A 26,735-nucleotide genomic window follows, 5' to 3' on the forward strand; every position below is an offset into this window, starting at 1 on the left:
GGGTTCACCTATCGTGTGTCCAGGGGACAGCCTGTGTCGGGGAAAGGAGTGTCACCCAGAGGTGTCACCTTCCGCATCTGTAAAATGGGGGCATCAAACCAGATAGTCCCAAGCTCTCCCCTCCTCCACGTGTGACACTCATCACTTACTGCGTGACTCTGAGCTGCTGGTGTCACCCTTTGGGCCTCAACTTCCCCATGTATAGACCAGGGGCGACAAGGCTACTGCAGAGAGGGTTGTAAGGATCGAAGTCTTGGGAGAGCTCTGTGAGCTGTGGAGCGCTGGCCAAACAGGAGGGCTGTGCTAACTCCGTAAATGGACTTCCAGCAGGGCCTCCTCGCCCTGGCCCCTGGGAGCAGCTCCTCCCTCCAGCCCTCACCGCCCCACCCCCAGGCCACCAGCTCCCCATGTGTTATGCCTCCTGGTCTCCTCCAGGTTCAGAAGACAACAGTCGGGAAGGAAAAACCCAGATGTGGCTACAGGCAGCGCGGGGGCCACAGGAGAGGTCACCACTGCCTCAGAGGAATAAGATCGTCTTTCCAGCAAGAGGGAATCTGTCCAGGCCCTGCCACTAATTAGCTGTGTGACCTTGAGCAAGTCACTTAACCTTTCTGGGGCCTCTGCCCCTCCATCTGTGAAAGTGAGAGGGTCAGACTAGATGCTTCCAGAGCTGACATATGAGGAGGCTCTGATGTAGGAGAAGCTTTTTTTTTTTTTTTCTACTCCAAATCCTAAGCTTAGTACAGCGATCTGGGGGCGACTGTGAGTTTCAAGATCCCACATCAGGAAAGAGAACTAGAGCCCTGACACCTTCCTTCCTTCCTTCCTTCCTTCCTTCCTTCCTTCCTTCCTTCCTTCCTTCCAAGATTTTATTTATTTAATTGAGAGAGAGAGAGAGAGCTCACAAGCAGGAGGAGGGGCAGAGGGAGAAGGAGAAGCAGGCTCCCTGCTCAGCCTGGATGCCGGGCTCAATCCGGGGACCCCAGGATCCTAACCCAAGCCCAAGGCAGACGCCTCACCGACTGAGCCCCCCATGTGCCCTGGCCACCCCACATTCTTAATGCCAGCAGGTGCAGTGTGGGCTTACTAAGCCTCCCTGTCTCTCTGTTCTCTCTCCAGGGTTGGGGGGAGGGAAGGAGGGTAGTAAGGACCCATCCTGGACGAACTGGTCACAGCTGACCTTTGCTTCCAGCTCATGTCAAAGCCACCTCCTTGCTCCCATCAGGAGAGCTATGTCAGGGCAACGTCAGTGCTGCTAATTTTTCGCCTCGGAGCCCGGCTGCTGTTCTTAATCTGGAGTCTGTCCGTTGAACGTGGCAGCGGCGGCAGCAGCGCTTGTATTTTAGGATGGGGCCAACCCCTCCACACACACCAGAATATTCCAGAGGACTTAGACTCAGAAAACTCCAATTCAAAGTCCAGCTCAGCAACTTAGCGAGAGGCCTGAAGGGACCATTCCAACCCTCGGAGACGTGCTCGCTTCGGCAGCACATATACTAAAATTGGAACGATACAGAGAAGATTAGCATGGCCCCTGCCCAACCCTCGGAGACTCAGTCTCACCCCCTATACAACAGGGGCGGCAGCAGCTCCCAGGGGTAACAGGTGAAGGGGGCAGGCACCTCTGCCCTCCCCCGTCAGGTCGACAGCGACTAGAGCAGTCGGCCAAAGTCCTCCCAAAGTCCTCGTGGGTGAGGCAGCAGGAAGAGGCGGCCCCTTGCACCAGCCTCAGGAGACGATGCCCCCGATGTGTTGTTAACCACTGACGTCCAGCACGGTGCGTGTTGCAAAGCCCATTTTGCCAAGACAAACACATGTGGGCCTGCGCACATTTCCCCGCGGAGAAATATCTAGGCGATCAGATTCCCAAATTATTCACAATATTTAACTCTGGGCTCGGGGGGGTCGGGGCGCGGGGGGAGCGTGGAAGGGGGAGGATGACAAACTTTTCACTTTCTACATCCTTCTAGCACTTGACACTTTTTTTTCTCCCCCCACACCAAGCGTGCCGTCCTCAAATAATAAAGAACCAATAAAACATTTTTGAGCGTTGGAAAGCAGCTTTTTTTTTTTTTTTTCCTAATTCCAAGCAGAAGCCTGACCTGAAGCTGCAGCTGCTCTCACGGGGCAAGAGCGTGAACGACGGCGCGAAGGAAGGAACGAGTGAAGGAAAGAGGGAACAAAGGAGCGGAGGCCAGGCCTTGACAAAGGTTACCTAGCGTTATCACACCACTGAGCCTCGCTCGGCGCGTCTCCCGAGGTGGCGGGGCAGGGGTCAGCATCCTCGGGCCCCTCTCGAAGACAAGATCACCGAAGCTCAGAGAGGAGGCGAGGCGTGACTTGGCCAGGGCCCCGGCCACATGCTGCACAAGGGCTCGCTTTGGCCTTTGGGAAGGGAGGCCCCCGTCTCCCACAGCCCCCCCACCCCCACCCCTCCAGTTCGGGGTCCTCCCCAGCCTGCTAGAAGCTCGTGGAAGAGAGGCTGCTGCTCCCCGGGCCCCTGAGTGCCCGGCCCCGTCCCTGGCCCCAAGCGCCAACCCCCGCGGTCCGGCCCCGGAGCAGACCTCGGAGGGCCAGGCCGTGCTCAACCCAGGACCAAAAAATAAATAAGGCTGTTCCCCGGGCTCTAGGAAGGCTGGCTTCCACCCCCTCCTTGGAAACGTTCTTTGATTTCAAAACAGGCTGGAGTGTAAAACCAATAAAGCTTCCTGGGCCCATAAACAAACAGGCAGCCGCTTCACCTCCCTCCTCCCGGTGCCCTCCGCCCACCCCCTGCCACTCGGAGGCGCGGGCAGAGGGCAGGGCTGAGAGCCATTGTCCCGGGTAATTAATTGCGGTAATAAGGAGCCGCACAAAGCTTCAAAGGCCAGGCCGGGCCACGGGAGCCGGAGCCCGGGGTCCTGTGCTGCAGCCAGCAGCCAGCCTGGGCTCCTCCTCGGCTCCCCCGGGCTCCCCCTGGCACCCGCACCCAACCTCTGAGGACCTACTGTGTGCGGATGCAGCACCGGCCGCTTGGCCTCTTCCCCCTCTGAGAGTTGGGGGTCGTTTGCTGCGCCCCCCCCCCCCCCCCCGCCAGACGAGGAGACCGAGGCTCAGAGAGGGTGTCTCTTGCCTGAGGGTACAGAGCAGGGAAAGAGCCACGGTGACCCGGGATCCAGCCGACGTGGGCTCCCAGAAGTTCTGGAAGGAGAGCCGCCGGGACAGTTACCCTTCTTGGGTCTCTGGGCAGGTGTGGGGGGCGGGGCGGGGGGCAAGGGGGGCAGGTGGGAGCAGAGATCAGAAAGTTTCTAGAAAGACACGGGAAATGTGAATTTGAAGAAATGAAGGCAAATGCATCTGGATCTCGTGAACCCCGAAGTGGGGATCTCCCACAGCGCCTGGGTCCCTCCCCGAGGACCTCTCACACAGTACAGGGGACTGTGTGTCTCCCGGTCTGTCTCCCCCAGGAAACAACAGGGGGGTCCCCGAGGGCAGGCACGTTCCCGAACTGCTGTCCACCTCTGTCCAGCGCCTGGCGTTTACTCGGTGCCCAAAACAGACAGGATGATCCTCTGACAACAGGGTCCATCCTTGATCGACCCCTAGTCTGGGCCCCCAGGCGATCACATTTTTCCTGTCATCCTTCCCCTCTGGCTCTGCTGAGCCCCTACGATGCCCCAGGCCCCCAGAGAGCCGCTCCTGCTCCCGGGGAGTCACCCACATTTGTCACCAGAGCCTTACAAAAACCCTATAGGGACGGTAGTTCTGGCTCCATTTTACAGGTGAGTAAACAAGGCCAGAGGGAGGAAAGGCATTCTTATGGGGGGGGGGGGGTCGGCTACCCCTTCTCCCCCACCCCTTCCACCTCCCGATGGTCCTCCTGCCCGACCCTCTCCTCGCCCATGTGCTCACAGGCCCCACCTCGGGCCCCCTTCTGGTTTTTCGTTCAGGATTCCTGAGCCTAAGGAGCCCGGCTTGTTTATAGCCCTGCCTGCCCGGTTGCCTTGGTCCCAGCTCAGGTCAACTCTCTGGGGCTAGTAGGGGCTTTTGAACGTGCTAAATGCGGGTTACAGGGGTCAGGGGTCACAGCCCTTCCTTGGGGGAAGTTCGACTTGAATCATCCATGAAATGGCAACTCTTATCTGCGGGGAGGGAGGAGAGGCAGATTTCTTACATAAGGATGATTCTTAACCTCCCCGCCTCCCCTCGCCGAGCCTCACGCACCCCTGCCCCACTGCTCCCCCCACCCCATGCTCCACACTCACCACCACCCCCCCCACCCCTGCCCCAAACAACCTCCCTGCCCCGCGGGGCCTCCCTCCCTCCCCGCCCCCCTTCAGTCTCTCTGGATAGATTCCGCATCTGGATTTCCCGTTTCCTTCCCTCTAATTCTGTCCTTAAGCCAGAAGAAAATAAGGGGGTCTGGGGGATGAGCAGAGTAAAAACGAAGGGAGGAATGTAGCACGTGCTGGAGGCACATGTTGTTGCGAGCAGATCTGGATTTGGATGGTGTCACTTCCGTGTCCCAGGCCCGAGATTTGGACCATGTCACTTCTGTGTCCCAGGCCCGAGGATGAGTCTGCAGACACCAGCCGGCCAGCAAGTGGCAGATGCAGGCCCGGAACTCGGTTAGTCCAAAGCAAAGGGCCAAGCTCCTTCCCCTGACAGACTCCCCCAAGCTCCAGCCACAGAGGACACCCCCCCTAACCCAGCACAAAGTACAGATGCCCAACAGGCTTCTCCGAGGGAATGCCTCCTAGCACCGGGCACCCCGTGCTCTTCAAGGTCCTTCTGCGGCCCTCTCCCTGCCCACCCACCCCATCACAGAGCTGGCATGAGGCTGAGATGCCCCCTGGGTGGTGAAAGAGCTGAGCCTACAGGGCCCGTCCCTGCATGCCGGAGAACAGGATGACCAACCACCCAGTTTGCCCAGGACCGAGGGTCTCCGGGGACATGGGACTGTAAGCGCTAAAACCAGGACAGGCCCAGGCAGGCTGGGACAGTAGGTCGCCCCACAGGGGAAGGATGTTGATAGGGGGACCGATACCAGGCCACCAGAAACTGCCTAAGCCCCCTTCCCTTTCTCTCCATCCCTGTCCCCAGGGAAAAACCACGGCGGAGGATGGGTGCATGCACCTTCCCGGGCTCTGCTAGGAGGCGAGCTGTTCAGGAGGTGAAGGTACATGGTGCCCCGACTCTAACCATGATCACTAGGGATGCTCCCTTGGAACCCAAATTAAGACAGGTGTGATGTCGGGGGAGAAGGAGGAGAGGCAGGGGAAAGGGAGGTGAGGGAGAGGGTAGACCTCAACCCTCACAGAGGCCTGGCTGTCCTTCCTCCCTCCAACAGCTCATGTGTCTCAGGAAAGTTCTAGATTTAGGGAGCACTTAGCGGGCACCAGGTCCTGGCCTTCCCCATGGTGCAGGCACTGGGTAGAGAGCCCTCCAAGGACATTCGAATCTGGCACGCGCATAGGAGCAGAGAGCCAGCCTCACTAGGACAGCGAATCTCAGTGCACACACGTGCATATTCACACGTGCACGTGTACATGCACACACGCATGTTCACACGTGCTCACACGCACTCCCCATCCCAGTTAGAGGGACCAGGGCTTATTGGAGCCGCAGAGTCTTCTCCTTCGGCCGTGATGGACAGGAAAGGACTCTCCCAGGGACACTTCATGTCCCAGCATCCCTCAGATGGCTCTCAGCCTCGCCCGCCTGGCACGCTGGGGTCCCGGCCTCTCTGGGACAACCTCTGTCTGGGGGACCCAGATCTCCCCTGAGCCCCCTGGGCTCCGGCCAGTCGGTCCTTGAGCCACGAGATGGATAACTGGGGCTGATGTAGGGTTTTGGTTTCAACCTGTTCTGAATATGGGGCGGCGGGGGGCTCAAGAGTCAGTAGGCTCGTGGTCCCCCCCAACTCATCCTGAGAAAGACCAGCCCGTCCCACCCACTGCTCTATTGTAACTTGGGAAAAAACAGCTACGTTGCTGTAAAAGCCCACGTGAGCCAGGACACACGTAAAGTCAAGTCCTCCTCCAGGGGCGCCTGGGGGGCTCAGTGGTTGAGCATCTGCTTTTGGTTCAGGGCGTGATCCCTGGGTCCTGGGATCGAGTCCTGCAACAGGCTCCCCACGGGGAACCTGCTTCTCCCTCTGCCTGCTCTGCCTCTCTCTCAGTGTCTCTCATGAATAAATAAATAAAATCTTAAAAAGAGAAAAAAAAGGTCATGCTCTAGCCAGGGGGGGACATGGCGAGTATCCGGGAAGGGTGCTTCTTACCACAAGACAGACGGCCAGAGCCGATGAAGGTGGAGGGGGGGCTTGAGAACCCCATTCTCTGCTCTTCTCCAGAAATACCCACCCCGGGGTCCCTCAAAGACACAGCAGGCTGCGCTCACAACATATGGCTGGAGGGCCGCTGGGCCAGGGGGCGGGGCAGGGCTGGGGGGGAGGGGGCAAGGAGGAGGAGGAGGAGGAGGAGGAGGAAGGGTGTATTTAGGGAAAAAAAGAAAAACCCACACAAAACCACAGAATTCCAGCCGATTATTCTGGCTGCAGATGTACATTAATGCAGGAGGAGTGGGGGACGGAGCTCGGGCTGGGGACAGAGAAACAGCTCGAAGTCCCTTTTTAACAAGCCCTTGTCTGGCTTGATCTTGTCACTCTAAAGAGGGCCATTGAGAGGTATTCATGCGTCGGCCCTGGAGGGACAAAAGGACCAGTATATATACTGACTGCTCAGTTGCCTGCGGGCCTTGGGGCTTTTGTCTAACTCTCCCTTAATAAAACTTTTGGGAAGAGTTCATCAATCCACTTCAATAGCTGATGTTCTCATTTTCAGGGAGAGAAGAAAAGTAGCAGAAGGCCGGCGTGTTTTTTTTTTTTTTCTTCTTTTTTTTCCCTTTTTTTTTTTTTTTTAAGGAGGCATTCTCAATAAGAAGGTGAATGGAGGAGAGAAACAGAGAAAGCCTGGAGACACCCCACTTTAAAGCAAAAAGAACACATCGCAACTGCAGCCACAAATCCTAAATGGGAGCCCAGACAAAACCGCTATTCATCGGGGGGCCCCCCGGAGCCGGCCTCCGGCCGTCGAGGGTCTCTGGGCCCGCCCGAGCCGGGTCCCCTTGGCAGAGGTGCGGAAGGCTCAGTTCACAGCTGTAGGGAGCCGCGGAGAAGGAATTTCTTAGAAGCAAAGTGTGTCTTATGAGCGGCCGCAGGGAGCCCGCCCTCCAGCTTCTGTTTTAGATCTGGGGTCACTGGTTGCATTCCCATTGCGTGTTTTTTTTTTTTATATAAAGTGGGACTTTTTTTTTTTTAATTGAGGGCAGGGGTGGGTGCGGTTTTTCCTTCTGCCTCTGAGGCCATGGGGACCTCACCCTCAGGTGTAAGGGCAGAGGGGGGGTGGCGGCTGGCATCCTCTCCTGGAAGCTGACCTGCCCCCCAGCTTTGCTTGGGGTTGTAAGAAAGTACTCGCATGGTCCTCACCAAAGGAGTGAGCTCTAGACATGCCCCCCGCATCCCATGCTGCTTGAAACTGGGGGGGGGCGGACAAGGAAGGCAGGGTATAGGGTATCTGCTCACATTCCTACAGTGCTGGACGCCTCTCAGGCTCTGGTTCCCTACGTGTGACGTCCGTTCTCAGCCCAAGCCCATGTCCTGACACACGTTTTACTCATCTTCCTTTTATTTATTTATTTATTTATTTATTCATGAGAGACACAGAGAGAGAGAGAGAGAGAGAGAGAGAGAGAGGCAGAGACACAGGCAGACGGAGAAGCAGGCTCCATGCAGGGAGCCCGACGCAGGACTCGATCCCGGGTCCAGGATCAGGCCCTGGGCCGAAGGCGACGCTAAACCGCTGAGCCACCCGGGCTGCCCTTTACTCCTCTTCCTTGGGGGAGACTGAGCCTCAGAGAAATGAACCCTGACCCAGAGTCCCAAAGCGGGAAGCTGAGGTCCAGACCCGAATCTTAGCAACTCCAAATGTCAGAGTTCCCAACCGAGCTGCCTCTCACATCGGAAGGTATTATTAATAGTAATCGCTAAAAATATTACCAACGCCGCCAACAGGAACCGCTAGCAGTGGCCGTGGCTCTTAAGAATGTGCCAGGCATCGGTACCGGCGCTTTACACACATTATTTTCCCAGCTGCCCAGAGAGGCGGGTCCAATTAAAGATCCCCATGTTACGGGACGGGGAGACTGAGGCACAGGGGACACGGGACCGGCCCACGTCAGAGGGGCAGGAGGGAAAGGGCAGATTCCACCTGGAGGCTGACTCTGGAAGTGTCCCTCCACCCCCACCCTGTTCCACCTCCGATGAAAGGCAGATGCCGGAGGAAGGAAGTAGATGAATGAAGGAATCGGGACTTCTGCCCCGGCCAAGCCTCAGAGGTGGGTCTCCCAGGGCCTGGTTCAGCTTTGCAGTGCATGCTCCCAGACACACACACACACACACACACACACACACCCTCTGCAAGAATCCCCAGTGGCTCTAGTTCAATGTTTTACAGGCCTAATGAGTGTTGACAAGTTTAATGAGTTTGTTTTAAAGAGGGGAGGGGGAACCTGGTCAATTTGAGATTTCCGAGTCAAATGAATTAGTGGAGACCGCCAGACTTCAGCTGACAGGTCTGGAAACCCTCCCGCCGACAGCAGCCTTGGGCCACGGACCCTGGCTCCCCTCAATGGGAGCCGGGCCCCACGCCAGACACTGGGGGGCTCCGGGGGCCTCTGAGCGGCCCTCGGGTGCCTGGGTCCCAGCCGAAGCCCATCTCTCATCCTGCAGCCCCCTTCCCTGCCAGCCCACCCCTGCCGGCCCCCCCTTCTGCTGGACTCTCCTCCCCCACTGGGTCCCCAATGAGAAATTTGATTCAAACCCAGTTTGGCACTTGTTTGCATATTGATTGCGTGGTAATTAAGTGGCTTCATCTGCGGAGGGGACGCGCCACCTGCATTTCTAAGCTTCCCAGGCCTGGGCTGGGACCGGCCGCAGCCCTTGTTTCTGACCGTGGAAACTGGAATCCAGGGAGACCAGCTTCTGGCCGCAGGAAGGGAGTAGGTCGTCTTTGTTTAAAAGAGTATTTATTTTTTTGCCGAGAGATGAACTGGAAAGGAGCTTGCAGAAACCCGAGCAGAAACCCGAGCAGCTCCGGAGGAAATAACAGTCAAAATTAAATAATAAAAATTCTGCCAAAAATAAAGGGAGACACATAGGCACTTCTGGCCTAGGAGCTCGGGGCTCGGTAGGGATGTTCAAAGCAAGATGAGCCCTCCCCCTTGACCGGCCCCTCCTGAGCCACCCAGGAGGGGTGACCTGAGTCCTGGACCCAGAGCAGGAGAGGCCCAGCTCAAACTCCTTCCGCCTCTTTCTCTGGTCCTGATCTTGGGAACTCTGGGCCCAAGAGTCGCCTGCTCTATAAAATGGGATTAGCAAGACCTGTGGTATTGGCGGGACTCCAGGGCTTACGGGGGGGGGGGGGGGGGGGGGGAATGTGCCCCTCACACGGCGCATCGTCCATGGTCCCGAGGGGGCTTCCCAGAGCTGCAGCCCCAGCTGACCGGGAGCGTGATCTCTTCATCTCTAGTTATTGCAGCTTTGCAAGCAGCCCACCCAAGGCCGTCTGGTAGCCGGGGAACAGGGCAACCCATTTCTCCCTTGCCGCTCCCCCGGAGGACGTGGGTGAAGGAAAAAGCCACCGCATCCCTGTGCAATGTTGGTTTTCCTTGTTTTGTTTTGTTGTCTGCGTTCAGCATGGAGTTGGAGGCGACCCATCTCGGGCTGGGTCACAGTGTCTGGGTGCAATTCCAGCCAGTCCCCCTTCCTGCTCCATTCTCTCTCTCTCTCTCTCTCTCTCTCTCTCTCTACTACTTGTGGGCTATTTCTCCCGGGGAGGGGGCACCGCCTCCCTCTGTTTCCCCCACCCTCTGGTCCAGCGCAGTGCACTTTTGTGAGAAGTGTTGTCTCCGGGGAGAGTTTCTTTGCAGACTCTGTCTTCCCTTTCCAGCTGGGAGCACGGAGCTGGGGTGGGCCGGGGGGTCACTCCGAGTCAAGTGGCCAGACCCTGTGAACCGCCTCTCTGGACGGGGCTGTCGTGCCTCTCTGGCTACTTCTTCACTTCCTAGATCTCACCATTGTTCAGGGCTGCAGCCAGCTGCAGTGTTAATCTTTGACGTATTTGCAATCCCAAGAAAGAAAGGCCCCGGAGCAACAGGGCTGGGCTGGGGGCCCTGGGGAAGAGGCAGAGGCTGAGACACCAGAACGAGGAGGGGGACGCGCATGTGACCAGCAGGGTCTGTCCGTCTGCAGGCTCACCCTGGCGTTTGAAACCTTTTGTTGTCACTTAAACCTTTCCTGGGGAGCAGGGGAAAGAGGCTGGACTCGGAAGGCAGACCCCGCCCTGGGTTCCCTTCCTGGCTCAGCCACTTACTGGCTGGTGACTTCTGGCAGACTCGACTCGACTCCCCTGGGCCTCAGTGGTTTCATATCAGCAAAGCGGGGGCAGATGCATTTAGAGCGCAGGCAAGCACGCTGACCCGCACCGGTGCATGGCCCACCGGAGGCAGCCCCACGAGCACACATACTCCTGACTCTCCAGTGACAGCCCCGGGGGCCATCCACCCCACGGCACCAAGGGACACATGCCCCACACACCCCTGAGCATGTTCACACCCAGCTGTCACACTTCACGTCACAGGAACATACCCACATGCATCAACAAGTGACAACAAAGCCCCCCACCCAATCTAACCAGGACCCACTCTCTTCCTTCCTGACTTCCAATCTATGGTCCATCAGCAGCCACGCGTACCCAGTACAGGGGCAAGGACAAAATACACGCAAGAACACTCCCTCAACAGAGCCCCAAGGTCTACCTTCCAACACACTCCCAAGGCAGGCCAACTGGGATTCCTCAGCTCATAATCCCCACCGCAAGTCATGAAAGAAAACACACCAGCAAGCCCTCCTGCTGAATCTTTGGTTAATGACAAGCCCTTTGCTCCAGACGTAGGGAGGCCACTTCCCAGGAACACGAGACCCTGTGAATCTGAGCAGGGCATCCCAGAGTCAGAGGCCTGCCAAAGAGCTGCTGTGTCCTGGCAGGAAGAGTTTGCGGTGCCTGGATTCAGTGCCTGGTTGTGCTACTTGACGGTGTGACTCTGGGGGGACTGAGCAAACCTCTCTGAATTCTGCTTTCATCTGCAAAATTGGGATACTAGATCCCTGTGGGGCAGGGCTGGGGTGGGGGTGGAGAGTCTGGTGACAGGAAGTGGATAGAGCACCTGGCACTGCTCCTGGACCCGTAGCAGGAGGTGGGCAGGTTGAGAACACAGGCTTCCAATGAGACATACCCGCCCGTCTGTGCTCAGAGGGCCTAGGCACTTCCTTGTGCCTCAGTTTCTGTATCTGTAAATCCAGCCCTTGGGAGGAGTTCATGGATTCGTGAAAATGCTTAACCCAATGCTTGGCACTCAGTCAGCTGTCACGGGGCTATGCTCCTGAGCAGTAGATGTTAGTGAATGGCTGCCACTGCCCTACCACCCAGATCTCAGCTCATATATCACCTCCTTGGGGCGGGGCTCCGTGATAACCCATCACTTCCCCAGGGGGCCACTTTCTATGGTGACTCCGGGTTACAAATCCTTGTCCAGCCTCTGTATTCCCTGATCCCTGTACCTGCTCACTGTCTCCCTGCCCACCCCTCACCCCCGGCCGGGGCATCAGCTCCACGAGCCCAGGGCCTTGTGCATTTCCAGGCTGCACTTCTGGCCCCTAGAACAGTGCCTGGCACACAGTAGGTGCTCAGGACGTTGTTGCTATGAGAATAAAATGATAGGCCTAGCCCCGCCTTCCTGGGGCACTAGGGAGGGAGGGGAGGAAGAATGATGGTGGAGGCTGCAGCTGGAAGGGGCCTCTTCTCCTCCCATCCCTGCACCAAGGGTCACACACCCACCTTGGGAATGTGATTCCCAGCTGTTGGCCCAGCCTTTCTCCACTTCGGGGCCTGGGATTCTCTGTCTGCCTCCCGCCAAGGGGCCCGTGAGCCTTGATGGGTTTACCTGGGTGTTAATCCCCCAACAATCCCCCTGGCCTGACCAGACAGCCAGCCTCTATTCTTGTCCTGGGTCTAATTAAGTGCCTGAAATGCCACTTCCCCTTTGGAGGTGAGGCAGGTAAAGCCCAGCCTGCTGCTTTGAAGCAGAGGAGGCCGGAAGCCCAGGCAGGTGCACAAGGGGAAGGAGGAGGGGCCGTGGGGGGGAGTGGGGGGATTGGGAGCTTCTGCTGCCCCTCCTCAAAGAGGCCAAACACCTGCAAATCTCCTACTTCGAGATGCTTAACCTTTTGGGGGCCCTGAGCCCTGGAGACCCAAGAAAGTTAAGGATCCCCCCACGGAGGGAAATGCACGTGTACCTACACATAGCTGCAACCGGGATTTAACTCTAGGGTCTCACCGCTACCCCGGAAGCCTCTACAGTCCCAGCGGCAGTCGCTACGATGCCACTTTAATTTTAACTGTCCCCGCCTATACCTAGATGCACGGCGGGATGCATAGCTACAGATACAGATCTAGATACATGAAGCCAGACCAACTCTACATGCTCATCTCTGGGGAAGGAGAAAGAGTCTCCTTTTTTTTATTTTTTAATCTACTTTTTTTTTTATAATTTGAAATTTCACAAGTACAAATGGCTTCTATGATAAATCTTTATGAGAAAATACGCTTATTTTAGAGCCCCTGATAAAACAATCTGCATTTGACTTGTTTTTTGTTTTTTTTTTTTTTTGATAAAGATTTTATGTATTTACTTGTGAGAGAGTGAGCAAGAGAGAACACGAGCAGGGTCAGAGGGAGAGGGAGAAGCAGACTCCCGACCTGCGGCCCGATCCCAGGACCCGAGCTAAAGGCTTAACTGACTGAGCCACCCAGGTGCCTGTGACTTGGGAAATTCTGATCTTAGAAACCTCTACGGGTCCTCTGTTCCATACAGACCGCTTTTAGGCCCTTCATCTCCTTTAGATCACGCGTTCCCTAGGTGCCAGCCACCTTTCCTGTGTTTCAACTCCTGTGCTCTTCTTGTGGTTTGTATCTGCAGTGGATGGGTGAAAACACACGCCAAGGCTCAGAGAGGTGAGCAGTGTGCCCAGGGGACCCGCAGCGGGGACTGATCATGAGTCCGGTGCTGTTTGTGTTGCCACGGCTGCCTTTGGATGTAGGGGCTGGGGCCCAGAGCCCAGATGAAAGGGAGTGTCTGCGAGGCTGTGCCCATGGTGATGTTGTGGGCAGGAGTCTGGCACAGCAGGACAGGCAAGGGTCTTGCCCTGACAGCCCCCTTGATCCTGCCCTTGCCGGTCAGACCTTCAGCAGGGGTAGGTGACAATAATAAAAGGCGAGGGACCCAGAGACTTGGGAAGAATGGTCCCTTCATGGCGCCTGCTTTAACACTCTGGAGACCCGCTCCCTGTTCTGACTGTTCCCACTTTCTGTGCAACGAGGAGCAAGTTTCTTCCTCTCTCTGGGCCTCAGTTTCTCCATCTGTAAAACAGGGTGTTGCAGTGGACCAGTGACTCTCAACTGGGGTGGCCATCAGAAGGACCAGGACCGCTCACCCAAAAAGCTGCTCCCTTCCCATGTCCCACATCAAGAAAGTGCCCACGTGTGCACGCTTTGCAGAAGCACCAGGATGACTCTGGGGCACACCCTTCGGCCACCCTGGCTCATGGATCTTTCCGTCTATGGAAGGATCTGCATTGAATCCTCCTTCCAGGACCATGCCAGGATGGCACTGCAATCCAGCTGCACCACCAGTACCCCCTGGTGAAGCACAGAGAGGGTAACTGCCCTCCCCCCCACCTCAGTTACACAGCAAGCTGGGTAAGGACTCGAAAGGTAGACCCCAGTGTCTGGAGACCAGCTATGCCTGTTCTCCCAAAGAGACCTCCTAGCCAGGAGAGAAAGTTCCCTAATGAAGGGAATAGAGGAGGAGGGGAATCATTTGTCACCAGATAAGCAATATCAGCTTATCTCTGAAGACCAATAACCACAGCCCCGGGCTCTGATTCCAGGCGTAACAGAGCTCCTCTTGCCCTCCCCCTCCTCCAGAGGAGCCTCCGCTGGACTAGTCCCTGCTCCTCCCTGGGACAAAGCCCTGCCTCACCAGAGTTCCCTCCGTCAATGGGGAACAGGCTGGGTTTTGACTTCCTCCCCTTCCAGAGAGGATCAGAGCCCCAAGGATCCTCTCCTGCTACATCAGCCCAGAAGCTCCTGCTCGGAAACCCAAGGCTCCGTGGAACTCACTTTGAAAACCACTAGACGGATCGGGCCTTGCCACTGTTCAGAGGGGCAAGGACTAGAGAAATTCAGTGGCTCGTTCAGGGGTACGCAGCAGTTAGCACCAAAGCCCGGTCTCTCCATGGGGACCATCCACACGGGGTCTGAAGCTCACCCCTAACCCCATCCAGCCCTTTCTTTCCCTCTGGCCTTGATCTTTCCTTGCTTGCTCCCAGGACTCTCCCTAGAAGATGGCCAAGTCTGTGACATCTGTCAAGTCTCAAGATCCCAGCAGGTGCTCCTGGTGCTGGGAGTGTGGGTGGTAGCAGCGGGTGTTGGCTGGAGCCACAGTCCCTCCCAGCCCGTCCCCACCCGTCCAGGTTGTGGATCTAGGGTTCCTGAAGGATGGGGGCAGCGGGGAGGGGGGGTGCGCGGAGGCAGACGGCACATGAAGAGCAGCTGGACTTGTGCCCTTCAGGCCTCTGAGGGCAAAGGTCTCAGGGTCTTAGAGAAGCTACTAAGAGAAAATCTCCTTCTCCCTACTTCCTTGAGTGAATGTCTCTGAGCCTCAGTTTCCCCCCTCTGTGAAATGGAACTTAAAAAAGAAAAAGGAGCATGCCTCACGAGAAGAAGGGTGACAGAGCGCAGGGATGGATAAAAGTGCCAGATTTCCCATGCCCTCACCCCGCGCCTTCTGAGCTCCTGGAAGCTAGACTTCAACCAGCTTATTGTGCTTTTCTTCTTCTTTTTAAAATTTTATTTATTTGAAAGTGAGAGAGCGAGCTCCAGGGAGTGCATAAGCATGGGGAGCGGCAGGCAGAGGGAGAGGGAGAAGCTGAGCAAGGAGCCCGATGTAGGTCCCTGGGATCCTGACCTGAGCTGAAGGCAGACCCTTAACCTACTGAGCCACCCAGGCGCCCCTTATTTTGCTCTTCTATAGGTGCAGCAAACCAGAGTTACTCCCCTCCCCCTTGGGCTCACTCATACCACACTGTCTGGACCTCAGCTTTTCCATCTGTAAAATGACAAGATGAGCTCTAAGGCCTCGCCCATCGGGAGCTCGGCCTGGAGTCTGCTAATGCCAAGGTGACTCCAAGTGTCCTAGGAGCCGGCCACAGGCTCAGCAACCCATGACATCTGGTCAGGGGGTCTTGGAACAGTGCCCCCTTCCAGCTCCTCCCTCTCCTCCAACCTCTCCCAAACATCCTCTGCCCTCCCCTTCCCCTGTACCTCTCTCCTGCTCCCCTCACAACACTAACTCCTAGTTGCCCTCCCCACAGCCTCCATCCATCCAGGACCTTCTCTGGGCACTGTCCATCACTGAAGTCCCTTCCTTAGCTCCCCGACCGTGCTTGGAACAAGTCCTAACTTCTTAACTCAGCCTGGAGGAGCCCACCACCTGGGCCCCAGGAGTAGGACCCCCCAGGGCCGCTGCCTGCAGGAAGCAGGGCTTGAGCGACAACTGTGGGATGAATGCATGAAGAGCCAACGTGCCTCCAAAGCACTTCCAAGTCTTTCTAGTTAGTGCCTAGATCGAACCCTATTTCAAGGGAATGGGGGAATGGAGGAATGGGGTGGGGTGTGCAGCTACATTTGGGGAGGGGATGTGACTGGGGGACTGTGTCTCATACCCTGTCCTGCCTCCTCTACACCTGGAGGAAGTCTCTGTCACCTCCTGCAGTCGCCAGATAGGGCTCACCCTGACTGTCCCCACCCTGCCCAGCAAAGCCAGGGGGGACAGAGCTCCCCAGGGGAGGAATGACCCTCCACACATCCAACCGTGGCTGCTGGGTCCCAAGAACTGGCTCTGTTTTGTTTCTGCCTTCCTCCACTGGCCTTCTGTTGAATGAGGTGCCGCCCCGCAGGGCCCACTCCTTTCTCTTGGATCCGAGGGATGCCATTCACAGGCGCCTGGCTCAGCACCTGCCTCCAGCCCAGCCCAGCCCAGCCCAAATGTGGTGATTACTTATAGATTTATAGCCCTTATTATTTCTCAAGTACAGAGGAGCAGCCTTGGCGGAGAGGACAAGGTGGAAGGGACCAGAGAGTACCCTTTACCCAGCCTCCTAATTTCCCCTCCAGTTTATGTAATTACATCACCCGCTCTTCCCAAGGCACTTTGCGGGGCGGGAGCATCCGGGCACCTGTTTTTGTAGCCGGAGGCACTTTACTGAAAGTCACCCAGGTCTTTCAGGCTATGCAGAGGGCTTGTCTTTCTCCTTCATCCCCCTCCTCCCCGCAGCAGCCCCAACTCAGGCACCTCTTCCAGAGCATCCCTGGGCAGTGGCCTCTGCCCACTAGACGTCCCTGCTCGGGGACCCACCTGCTCCCCAGGTTCACAGAGGAGGAAGGGGCTGCCTGGGAGCCAGAGCCTGGTGCCCAGGCCACCGCCAGGTGCCCAGCGACCCAGACCCCGCACATGCCCCCACTCCACCCCAAGAAGGCCACCGACGCCCTCTCAGCCCCGCACCCGGAGCCCTCTGCCGCCAGCTTCCCTCGCCCTGCAGCCCGGGTTTTGTTGTGGGTTTTTGTGGGTTTTGTTGTGGGGTTTTGTGCGTCCTGTTTTGTTCCGTCTCCCCGCCCCTTCCAGCACAGGGCGCCCCTCCACGCCCCTCCCCCTGCCGCTCCCCACCCCCCACCCCTCCCTCTCCTCCCCCTGCCTGTCACCTCCCCTCCCTCCCTCCCCATCCCCTCTCGTCCTCCCCATCCCCTCCACCCCCCTCCTCCTCCTCCCCATCCCCTCCCCTCCCCATCCCCACCCCTCCCCTCCCCCCGGAGCCCCCAGCGTGCCCGCTCTTGACTTCATCCACTAAGTCAATAGCCCGGGCGCGGGCGGCCCGCTCCCCCCGACCCCCCCCTGCGCCCCGCGCCGCCCCCGGTTTTCTTCTTGGGATAATGGGGGCTCTTTGTGGCCTAATCAGCCTCCTGAGGGGCCGGGAGGCCGGGAGCGCTTCCCCCGCGGCCGTCGGTGAAAATGAAAGCGGGATTAGGCCGGGCCTCGGCCCACACCATAGTAAAGCGCCACCAGGCATTCGCCCCTTCAAAGCCCCTTTCGGGGGTTTGGTTACTTTATTTCTAAAGTTGTTTGTATTTCTAAAGTGGCCATTGAGGCGCGAGCCGGGACTGCGCCCAGGGAGGGGGGTGCAGCCCGGGGAGGGGAAACTCCGGGAGACTCCCTCCCCGCCTCCTCCGACCCGCTGACCAGTTTCCAAGGAAGCTTTCCCGGCCCCTGTTTCCTCCTGCCCCAGGAGGTGGCCGCGGCGGGGCTGTCACCCCACTGATCAGATGGGGAAACTGAGGCCCGGGCCCCGGGAGCCACCGAGGTGCGGCTCTGGGGCAGAAGATGCGCTCCCTGCATTGCACGCCTACCTACCACGCAGCCCGGAGGAGAAAAGGTGTTTTTGTTTGTTTGTTTTTAGCAGGAGGAGGCGAACGTGCAAAGGCAGCTCTGAGCCACCAGCACGGGCCACAGGTCTAGGTGTCACCTGTACCCACCGTCCAAGGGGGAATCCTACCCTGAGCACCATTCGACTCCCCAGGGAGGAAAGTTCCCCCTCCCCCTATTTATTAAAGGAAGTTCCAGAGCCTCTTTGCGTAGGGTTCACTCCCAGCACCTCCAATAAATCTCAGAAATGCGAGCGCGATAATTCAGAATCTTCCCCCATTACCAACGATGGGAGAGGGCGGGCGCGTGCAGGCAGCCAGAGGGACCATGACAGAGGAAGGGGTCTAGACCCGGCCACAGGGGGCAAAAAGCAGTAGATGAAAGCAGAGGGGCATCTCCTAGCTGCGCCCTTTCTCGCACACACATACATTGGAATTTCTTTTTTCCTACCGGACTTTTGATTCTCTGAGGAGTGCATCTGAGCTCAAGAAGTCCAGGTAAGGAGAAAGAAATGGCAAGGATGAGGAGCTGGGGGGGGGGGGTGGAGGGGGTGGACAGGGGGTGGACAGGGGGTGGGAGGGGTTCATGCAAAATCAGGCTGGAAAGTTCCAGGTTCCTCCTTCTGCCGCTGGACCAGCAGTGGGAGTTGGTTCTGTGGTTATGAGTCCCGGAGATAGAAGCTCTTTTGCAGGCTTCCACTGGGAATGAGAGAATCCTAGAAGATTCCCTAGCGCTCCCCCTGACCTCTACCAACCCCAAAGTTGTTGCTCTGGAGACGACCTCTGATTCTGATTCTTGAGCAACCCAGATAAATCCGGTGTGGACTGTAGGACAAGTTTCCAGGGAACCCAAGGGCTTGATCCCAGACACACAATCTCCACGCAAAAGTGTACACAACGCATCACCCAAACACAGGACACCCCACAAAGCTTCCCTGAATGTTGCCTTGTTTCCACCTTCCCCAGTCGCCTGGAAACCCACAACTGTAATTCAAACCAGGAGTGGCCCCTCTCCACCTGTTACTCCATAGAGGCTGGCGACCTGGGGAGGGACCTGCGGAAAGGCAGCCACCACCTCAACTGGGGCTCTACTGGCTCTGGGCCCCATGGAAAAGACCCCAGAAAAGTTCAGGGTGGAGTCTTCCAAGCTTCTTCTTGGGCCTACGCCCCACCCCTTTTTCTGTCCCGTCCTAGGGTCTGTTTGATCTTGTGCAGCGGCAGACAAAGAGCAGCGTGAAGGGGAGAGGAGGCCAGCGGCCACTCCATCCTCTTCCTCTCAACTCGAACCCAGGGCGCTTTCAGGCCCTGTCGGGTGCCTGTGACTCCGGATGCAGGGCGGGGGCCGCCTGCCAAATCCAGCTCTTCCCCCCCCCAATGTATCCTGCCGCTGCGCGCCCACGCAGACCCTCACGGACACACCGAGGCAGCACTCACAAACACCGGGACACACCGGCAGCCCGGGCAAGAGGGCAGCTAAACACTCACAGAAACACAGAAACACATGCACTGAGGCAGGTCTGTTCATCGGAGGCTGGTTTATTTTCTGTCTCAACCACCCGGCTCAAAACCCTCTGAGGGCAGGGACCTTCTTGATGTCTCAGGTACTTCTGGGCATTTAACACAATGCCTGGCACATAGTAGGTGCGCAACAAAATCCTACAGACTGAAGAAATTCACCCTCGGAAACAATTTTTTTATATTTATTCCTCTTTTTTTTTTTTTTGGTGGGACAGACGAAAGGGCAGCACAGCATTTGTCCTTATTTCATCCTCAAAAAGGACCCTTCCAACAAATGAATGGGGATGGGGGTGCTCTGCTGCCTCTGTTTTGGAAAGAGTGGAAGCAGCAAGGGCCAGATAGGGGGCAGGCTTTCGGCCTCAAAGTGCATGCCCCCCCATTCCCTCTCCTCATCCTGAGCTCTTGGGGTCCTGCTCCCAGAATGAGCTGCTCCCAGGAGAATAGGAAGGTCACCAGGAAACTCGCATAAGTGAGGTTCCTAATGGGGTGTGGCCTCTAGAGGCTCAGAGACCCTTTTATACTGTCGGCAAAATTCTGGCTGTATGAATTTGTGTGATTGGCCAGTTTCTCCGGTTTTATCCAGTTCTCCAAGGGGTTTAAGGTCTCCCCCAAAGGACAAGAATCATTGATTCAGTCCAGGTCCCTGGCTTTCGTGGGAGAAAAACGGAGACCCAGAGTTGGGGGTGGGATGGACACTAGAATCCTTCCTTCCCAGGCCCACCACCCGGCACTCTGCCCCTCCCCATTCCCCCTGCCTAGCGCAGCTGGCTTCAGATGGAGACAGGGCATGCCTCAGGAGGAGGGAACCTGTGGGTGTGAAGTGGGCCCAGAGCAGCGCCAAACCCTCGCCTCTCCAGGCTTGTACCCTCACCTTTACTCACCCTCCATTCTGCAGCGTGGGAAGCCAGGGAATGGGGACGCTGGCCTGCACCCCATCCCTTCCCAAAGCTGCGAACTTGGAGGGGTTGCTGCCAAAACCCGGAAGGCAGTGGCCTGCTCTCCAGCACTGAAACCCCCACAGGCCTGTTTATTTAGCGGCGCTCCGAATAAGGGGTCCCCGCCGCCCCCCTCCACCCTCCGATCCCAGGCCCGACCGGGCTGGGCCCTCGGGCCGGCCCCTTCCGAGCGCCCGGGGTCGGAGCGCGGAGCCCAGGCCCCCGCCTCGGGGTCGGCCTCCCTCCCGCTCCGCCGGCCCGACTCGCTCGCCTCTAATTAAGCGGCGGGATCGCAGCGAGCCGCCGGGCCGCGCTGTAATATGATGAACTGCCTTTGTGCCAGTGTCACCGAAAGCGCTTCTGATAAGGGGAAGCCGCGGAGGATCAAAAGGACGACAGCGGCTCGCCCGCCTCCCGCCGCCGCCGGCTCTGCGCGCTCGCCCTCTCCGCCGCGCTCTCCCGCGGGCTGTCTCCAGGTCCCGCCGCTTCTCCTCAGCGGCCCGTCCCAGGCCAGCCCGTCGGTGACTCTGCGTCCCTTTGTCTTTCTCGGCGCCTCCCTCGGCCCCTCCGCATTTCTCAGCGTCCTCACACGCTCTGGGCAGGTTCTCCTGGCCCGCGCTCCTGTCCCTCACTCTCCAGTTTTCTAGCGGACGGTGTTCTCTCCCCCGCACCCTGCCCCGTTGCTGTCCTCCTCCTTGCTGACTCTCTCTCATGCCACCCCTGTGGTTCTGCGGCCCCTTCCCGGTGTGGCCATCCCTCGGTCTCCGGCTGGGCTCAGGCCCAGCGCACAGCCAGGGCCCAGCCACCAAATCTTGCACCGTTGGCTGACCCGCGGGCTCAGGGCAACCAGATGGATCCTTCCTCAGCAGCGAGCTTGCTGGAAACCCACACTCACTCTGCTGCCCCACACAGGGCCAGGCACGGGTGCCCCAGGTGCCCTGGAATGCCCTGGGGGCTTCCTCGCAGCACGACTTGGAGCTCACACCACTTCCCCTCATCCCTACCGAAGCTGCAGCCGGGAAGCCTTTCTTCTCCCCGGGGGCTGAAGCTCCAAGTGCAGCCGACCCCCCTCCGGCATCCCCTTCCCTACACCCCTTCCTTTGGCCCCCACCTCCCCTTTGCCCTCGACCCTTTCTCTTCCTCCTCCACGCCCCTCCCCTTCGAGGGCTCCCGGTCCCCTCTGTGCTCTCTGCGGACTCCTTCCCTGCCTGGCCTCTGCCTACCCTGCTTCCCCGCTCCCTTCCCCCCACCCCGCCCCCACCCCCACCCCACTTTGTTTGAAGTTTTGGAGAGATCTATCTACTAATGGCGAAGTTTCCCCCTTAGGTCACCGTTCTGCCTTGATTCGATTTGGGAAGGCAAGTTCCCTCCCTCCCCCTGCCCGACCCCAGCCGGGGCCAATCGCTCCAGAGCAGGTCAGAAAGCGCTGACCCCACTTCCACCTTTTCCTCTTTCAGCCAGAGTTGGGGGGAGGGGGGGAAAAAGAAGGAAGGCGTAGGACAGCCAAAACCGAGGGGGACAGCCCAACCTTCCAATCCCCTCTTATCCCCATCCCCAACTGGGTTTCCTAATTACCTCATTAGTCTGGGGTGGGGAGAGGGAGAGGAGCTATTTTTTCTGGAATTCCTGGAATGTGCCCCCCCCCATCTTAGTCATGGCCTTCAAGGACCAGAGCCCCTGGAGCATCTCCCCCTTGGGGTTTCTCTTCCGTGCCCCCCCTCACCGGGCACTTCGGAGTCTCCTCTGTGGTGTGAGCCCTGTCTGGCTTTAGGTGAGCCGCCAGGGGCCAGAGCCGGGGCTCCTGCACGCTTCCTATTTCTATAGGTGCCCATTAGGAAGGAAGCCCTCATCAACTTTGCGGGATGATGGCAACGGGGAACTCCAAAGAGAGGCAACCTGGAAGGAAATCTCCTTTGCTCAGCCCTCTCTCCCTATGTAAAAACATATACGTTTTTATATAATATTACGTATATAAAATGTAGTGTGTGACAACTATCATTTTCTTTAAAAAAAAAAAAAAAGCCCAAATAATCACCTTACTGCTTTAAGGCTACTGTTATATGTGCTTTTAAATCCTTCCATGTAAATTCCACTGAAAAATTTGGAAAGCTGTGAAAGGGGAGGGGGCGGTGGGGGTGGGGGGAGGTTAATCCGGGTTTAACGGAGCGATGCCGTCTTAGGACCAGGGTTAGCCTGATTGCCTTATCTCTTCCCAACATTTGAGACGCCCATATTTCACCCAGCCAAATAGCTCGGAGAACAGCGCAGATGGCTGCCGTGGTCGCGCCTCAGGAAAATGTGTTATTAATATCTAAATAACTTCCCAATACTGTCTGGTAAATCTCCCCTCCACCATTCCAAATGATGAATTCGTTTGAAGTCTTCCCCCAGCCTCATCTTTTCAACGTCCCTCTCTCCTCTCTCTCTCTCTCCTCTCTTCTTCTTAGCCAGGCTTATTTCAAACTGGTAAATATCTAATTCCTTTCACGGCTGTGCCGCGCACACGAGTCTTTTAGGTACAAACGCCTCGAAACAGCCGGTGTGTGGCGGTGCGTGCCCGGAGGTGAACATAAAACCCGCATGCCTTCGCGGCGGGGGGGGGGGACTCCCACCCCGTTTGGAAACGCGTTCTGGAGACCGGAGCTGCGCGGCAAGCGCGCGATCTGGGGAGCCGAGCCCTTCCCCTGCACGCCCTGGGCACCCTGTCCCGGTCTCCCGTGGAGTCCCAAAGGCACCCCCCACCCCTCCCCGCCTGCTCCGAGGACACGCAGCTCTTGGGCGGCTCCTGGGCCCCCCTACCGCACCCCCAGCCCTCCAAAGGCTTCCCTCGCTCTCCGGGGCGGATAATTAGCCTCCGCTCGCCTGTTCTCCCTTGTTTCAAGTTTGTTTGCTAAATGTCTTCTATTAGATTATGTTCGTTCATTCCCCCTCCAACCTTATCTCCTTCTGTCTCTACTCTCCTTGCCCGTCACACTCGATTTAGGCACGAGTTTATCTGGCAAACAGTTTGCCGACTTTGTTTATTTACCGCGGGTTCCGGGGCTGCGAGCGAGCGAGCGAGCGCCAGTGTTTGCCTTTGTAATACTTATCTCATTGTTGTTCTCTCCCTCCTTCCCCTCTCTCTTCTTCGGTTGGGGGGGCACGGAGGGAAGAAAGGGGGAGCCTTGTCGGCCCAGTGTGGGCTCGCCCCCATCCCCCCACCACCCGGGCGCGGCGGGGCCCTCGCCCCCTCCCTCTCTCTCCCCCTCTGGTCTCCCTGCACATCCACCACTGAGCGCAGCCTAAAGCCGGGGAATTGCCTGACACCCTCCCATCTTCCTCCGAGCCCCCATTATGCGAAGCTGATCCTACTCTGAACAGCCTCAAATCCCGCCTGGACTCTGTTTGATTAGATTGCCAACCCGGGGTAATCCTTTGATTTGGTGGAGTGTCAATTACCTTTCTCTAAACACACATTTACAGAGGAGGGAACTTGTTGGTTTAAATCAATGCAGATTGTTTCTTGATAAATGGACTATCTTCGTCCCCTCCCTCGCTCCCTCTTCCCAGGCCCCTCTCTCGCTGCGCCTCCTCCCCTTCCCTCTGCCGCTCTCGCCTATCCGGTAAACAATGCCCCTTCCAGGTGTGAAGCCGGGGGAAAAAAAAAAAACGGTGTGGGCTGAGGGGAGCCGGTGCCCCCCTTCCCCTATTCATGCGCTCCCCCGGAGCCTAATTAAATTTGGCAGGTCCTTGTACACACAATCAAAACAGCTTCCTCCAGTGTAGCAAACCACCGAAAACCGCATTAGCAGCTAGCGGCGCTGCCAAATTAAATTGTTTCCCACCTCCTTTTACAAGTGTCTAAAACCGACACTTCGGGCTCTCCCCTCCTTTCCGAGCCTTCTCCGTCTTCTCCCACTCCACACCTGTAAGTTTGCCGCTTTAAAGACAAATTCAGGAAAAATGCAAAGAAACACACACACACACACACAGACACACACACACACCCCACCTTCGGCCCCCACCTCAGAGGATCTTTCATACCAGGGAAGTCGGCAAATTCTCAGACTTGGACAACGGGGCACTTTTTCCCTCCCCATAGAGGAAATGCACGATCTTCCTCTTCTTTTAAATCTTGCGGCCCCCCTCCCTATTTCATGTTAATTGTGACCTCACGTAGGTGTTGTACCCTAGAGACCCAGGTGGAACCCCGATGTGGTCCGTTTCAGCGTAAGTTTGCACATTGTCAGATGCAGGAGGCTTTGGTGTCCTTATTGTTGATTGCTGTTGTTATTGCCTTTTTTTTTTTTTGCTTATTTTTTTTTACACTCCCGTAGCTCCCACAGAGGAATGGTTTGACTTTTTGCAACCCCCTATCAAATCTCCCACCAGAGACTCCCTGAGCTCCAGCTAGGAAAATCTTTCTCTCTCCTATCCCTCCTCAAATCCTTTCCCGGTTGGGTCTCTGGCCTGTCTCTCCCTTGATCCTCGGAGAAGGGGTGAGGAGAAGAGAGTCCAAGTGGATGAGGGCAAGGAACTGTCCATTTCCCTCTCCAGGTGAGCAGAGCACGGCTGGAGCCCCTATCCGCCGTGGTCTGAAATTCTCACAACCAACAATCCTAATAACTCAGTCTTAACAAGGATAAGAGAAAAAAAAATATGAACAGCCTCATGAATATCAGCCCAAGGGGAGCAGGAGTGAGCTGTTCAGAGATGAAAGTGCACAGAAATAAAAGCTCAATTTAATCTGCTTTAAAACCCTTCAACTTAACGTTTGTGCTTCAAACTCTGAGAGTGAGGACTGATTGGGGATAAATAGTTTCTTACCATGCCTGGGAGCTATAACACCCTTCTGCAACACAGTTTCCTATTCAGCAGCCCCAGTTTTCATTACCAGCTCTAATAAGTCTTAACATTATTAAATGCCAAGCGGACGATAGGGAAAAACGGACTCAGGGAGGGATCTCTCTTTAGCGCTTAAAGAGGAGAGCTCTTAAACCCCTTCTTCGAAGGCTCCCCGCCATGAGAGGGGCAACCCCCGGGAGAAAGCATTTGTGGAGAGCAAGAAATCAAAACAAAGTTTGTGGGTGTGCACCCCCCTCCCCGCCCCGTCCCCCGCTCTGTCCTTGGAGGCATCTCTGCCTCGCCCCACCTGGCCGACTTGGGTGGAGGTTAGGAGGTCTTTTCACCTTTAACTTGGCCATGAAACTGATGGCTGGGGCCCAGGGAGAGAGAGGAGAGGTTCCAGCTGGGTGGTTCACTGGGATGCCCGCCTCCTGGCCCTGGGATTCAGGGGGCTGACATGATTTGTCCCCAGAGGGACAGGCAACCCTCTCTCATCCCCACTGTCCTGCCCGTTCACACGCACGTAGGGTGCCCCTGCACACCCACACAGGACCCCACTCGCACAGAATGCGACCCACGGCACAGTGATCCCAAGGCCCTTGGGCAAACAGCCACCCGGAGAGTCACATATGCTTACACAGCCATCCAGCTCACAGTCTCAGCGCCGGACGTGCCCACTGTCACCCCCAAACTGCTAGGCTCTGTGGATCCCAGACCCACGGATTCCATTTCGTCTCTGCAGCTCTTCTCCAGACTCCTGTGCTCTCTGCCTCCCCATCTGGAACCGCCAGGCTCCTCACAAACCCTTGGAGATTTGGAGCTTCCTGGTTCTGCTGCAGGGAAATCCTCTCTGCAGCGAAGTGGCCCGTGAGCCGGTTTCGCAAGCCCTGACCAACGCCAGAAGCACCCGAACTCCCTGGGGCCCAAGGGATCCCCAAAATGCACTTTCTAGCCTCTTCCTCGTTTCTCCTTCTTTCTCAGAAGACGCACACACACACACACACCCCTAAAGTCTCTCCAAATAAAACCAAACCTCCTCCTGCCTCTCCCGGAGACTTCTCAGAAACCCTGTCTGCTGTGTGGTATTTCACCGGCAAAGATCATTTCAAGTTCAAAGTGCCCCACCAAGTCCAACCAAGTCCCTTTCTGAAACGAACTGAAGTAAGGAGTGGGCCCCCCCCCCACGCACACACAGGGGTCCCAGGGCTCTGGCTGCCTCGGCCCAGCCGGGGGCTCCCAAGCTGCACCGGCGCTTCCCCCTGCAGACCCGAGGCTCGGCGACAGCCCCGGCACAGCGGGGTGCCAGGCACCGCTCGCTCCCTTTCTTCCCTCTCCCTTTTGTCCCCGGCGGGACCGGGCTCCACTCGGGGCCCTGAATGTCAATAGCCCGCCCCTTCCCCAGCTCTAGGCCGCTCTCAAAGGGGCTGCCCCTGCCCCTCCTCCCACCTTCCCCCTCCACCGGGCCTGTGGGGGCTGGGCCTCCCCGGGTGTTGTCTTTGGAAGCGGGCTTTGTCTGTGAAGTTCATCTTCAAGGTTGGGAGAGAGTACAGACAACTGCAGAGGGACCCGGGCCTGGAGTTCACGGGAGGCCAGGAGTGGGGTATCTCGAGAAACCTCTGGAAAGAAATTCAAGCAAAATGTGCTAACAAGTTTCCAGGTCTCGGCACTCCCTCACTTTTTCCAAAGCTACCGCCGTGCAGGTTTGCGTGACCGCTGTCCCTCCTGTCTGCCTGCTGCCTCCCCGCAGGCCAGCCCGTTTGTGGGCTCGCTTCTTCTTCCCAGCCCCTCTTTGTGACTCTGGGCCTTCAATTTCTATTTTTCT

General features: G+C 57.3%; 1 protein-coding gene and 1 pseudogene across 1 annotated transcript in view; one reads left to right on the top strand and one right to left on the bottom strand.

Moving 5' to 3' along the window:
* Window positions 1–26,735, bottom strand: part of PAX7 (paired box 7) — a 67,876-nt gene that overhangs the window by 35,356 nt on the left and 5,785 nt on the right. The gene's annotated exons all lie outside the window — the stretch shown is intronic.
* LOC144314990 (U6 spliceosomal RNA) lies at window positions 1,473–1,542 on the top strand (annotated as a pseudogene).

The sequence above is a fragment of the Canis aureus genome, chromosome 5, assembly GCF_053574225.1.
Source record: "Canis aureus isolate CA01 chromosome 5, VMU_Caureus_v.1.0, whole genome shotgun sequence".
Lineage (NCBI taxonomy): Eukaryota > Metazoa > Chordata > Mammalia > Carnivora > Canidae > Canis > Canis aureus.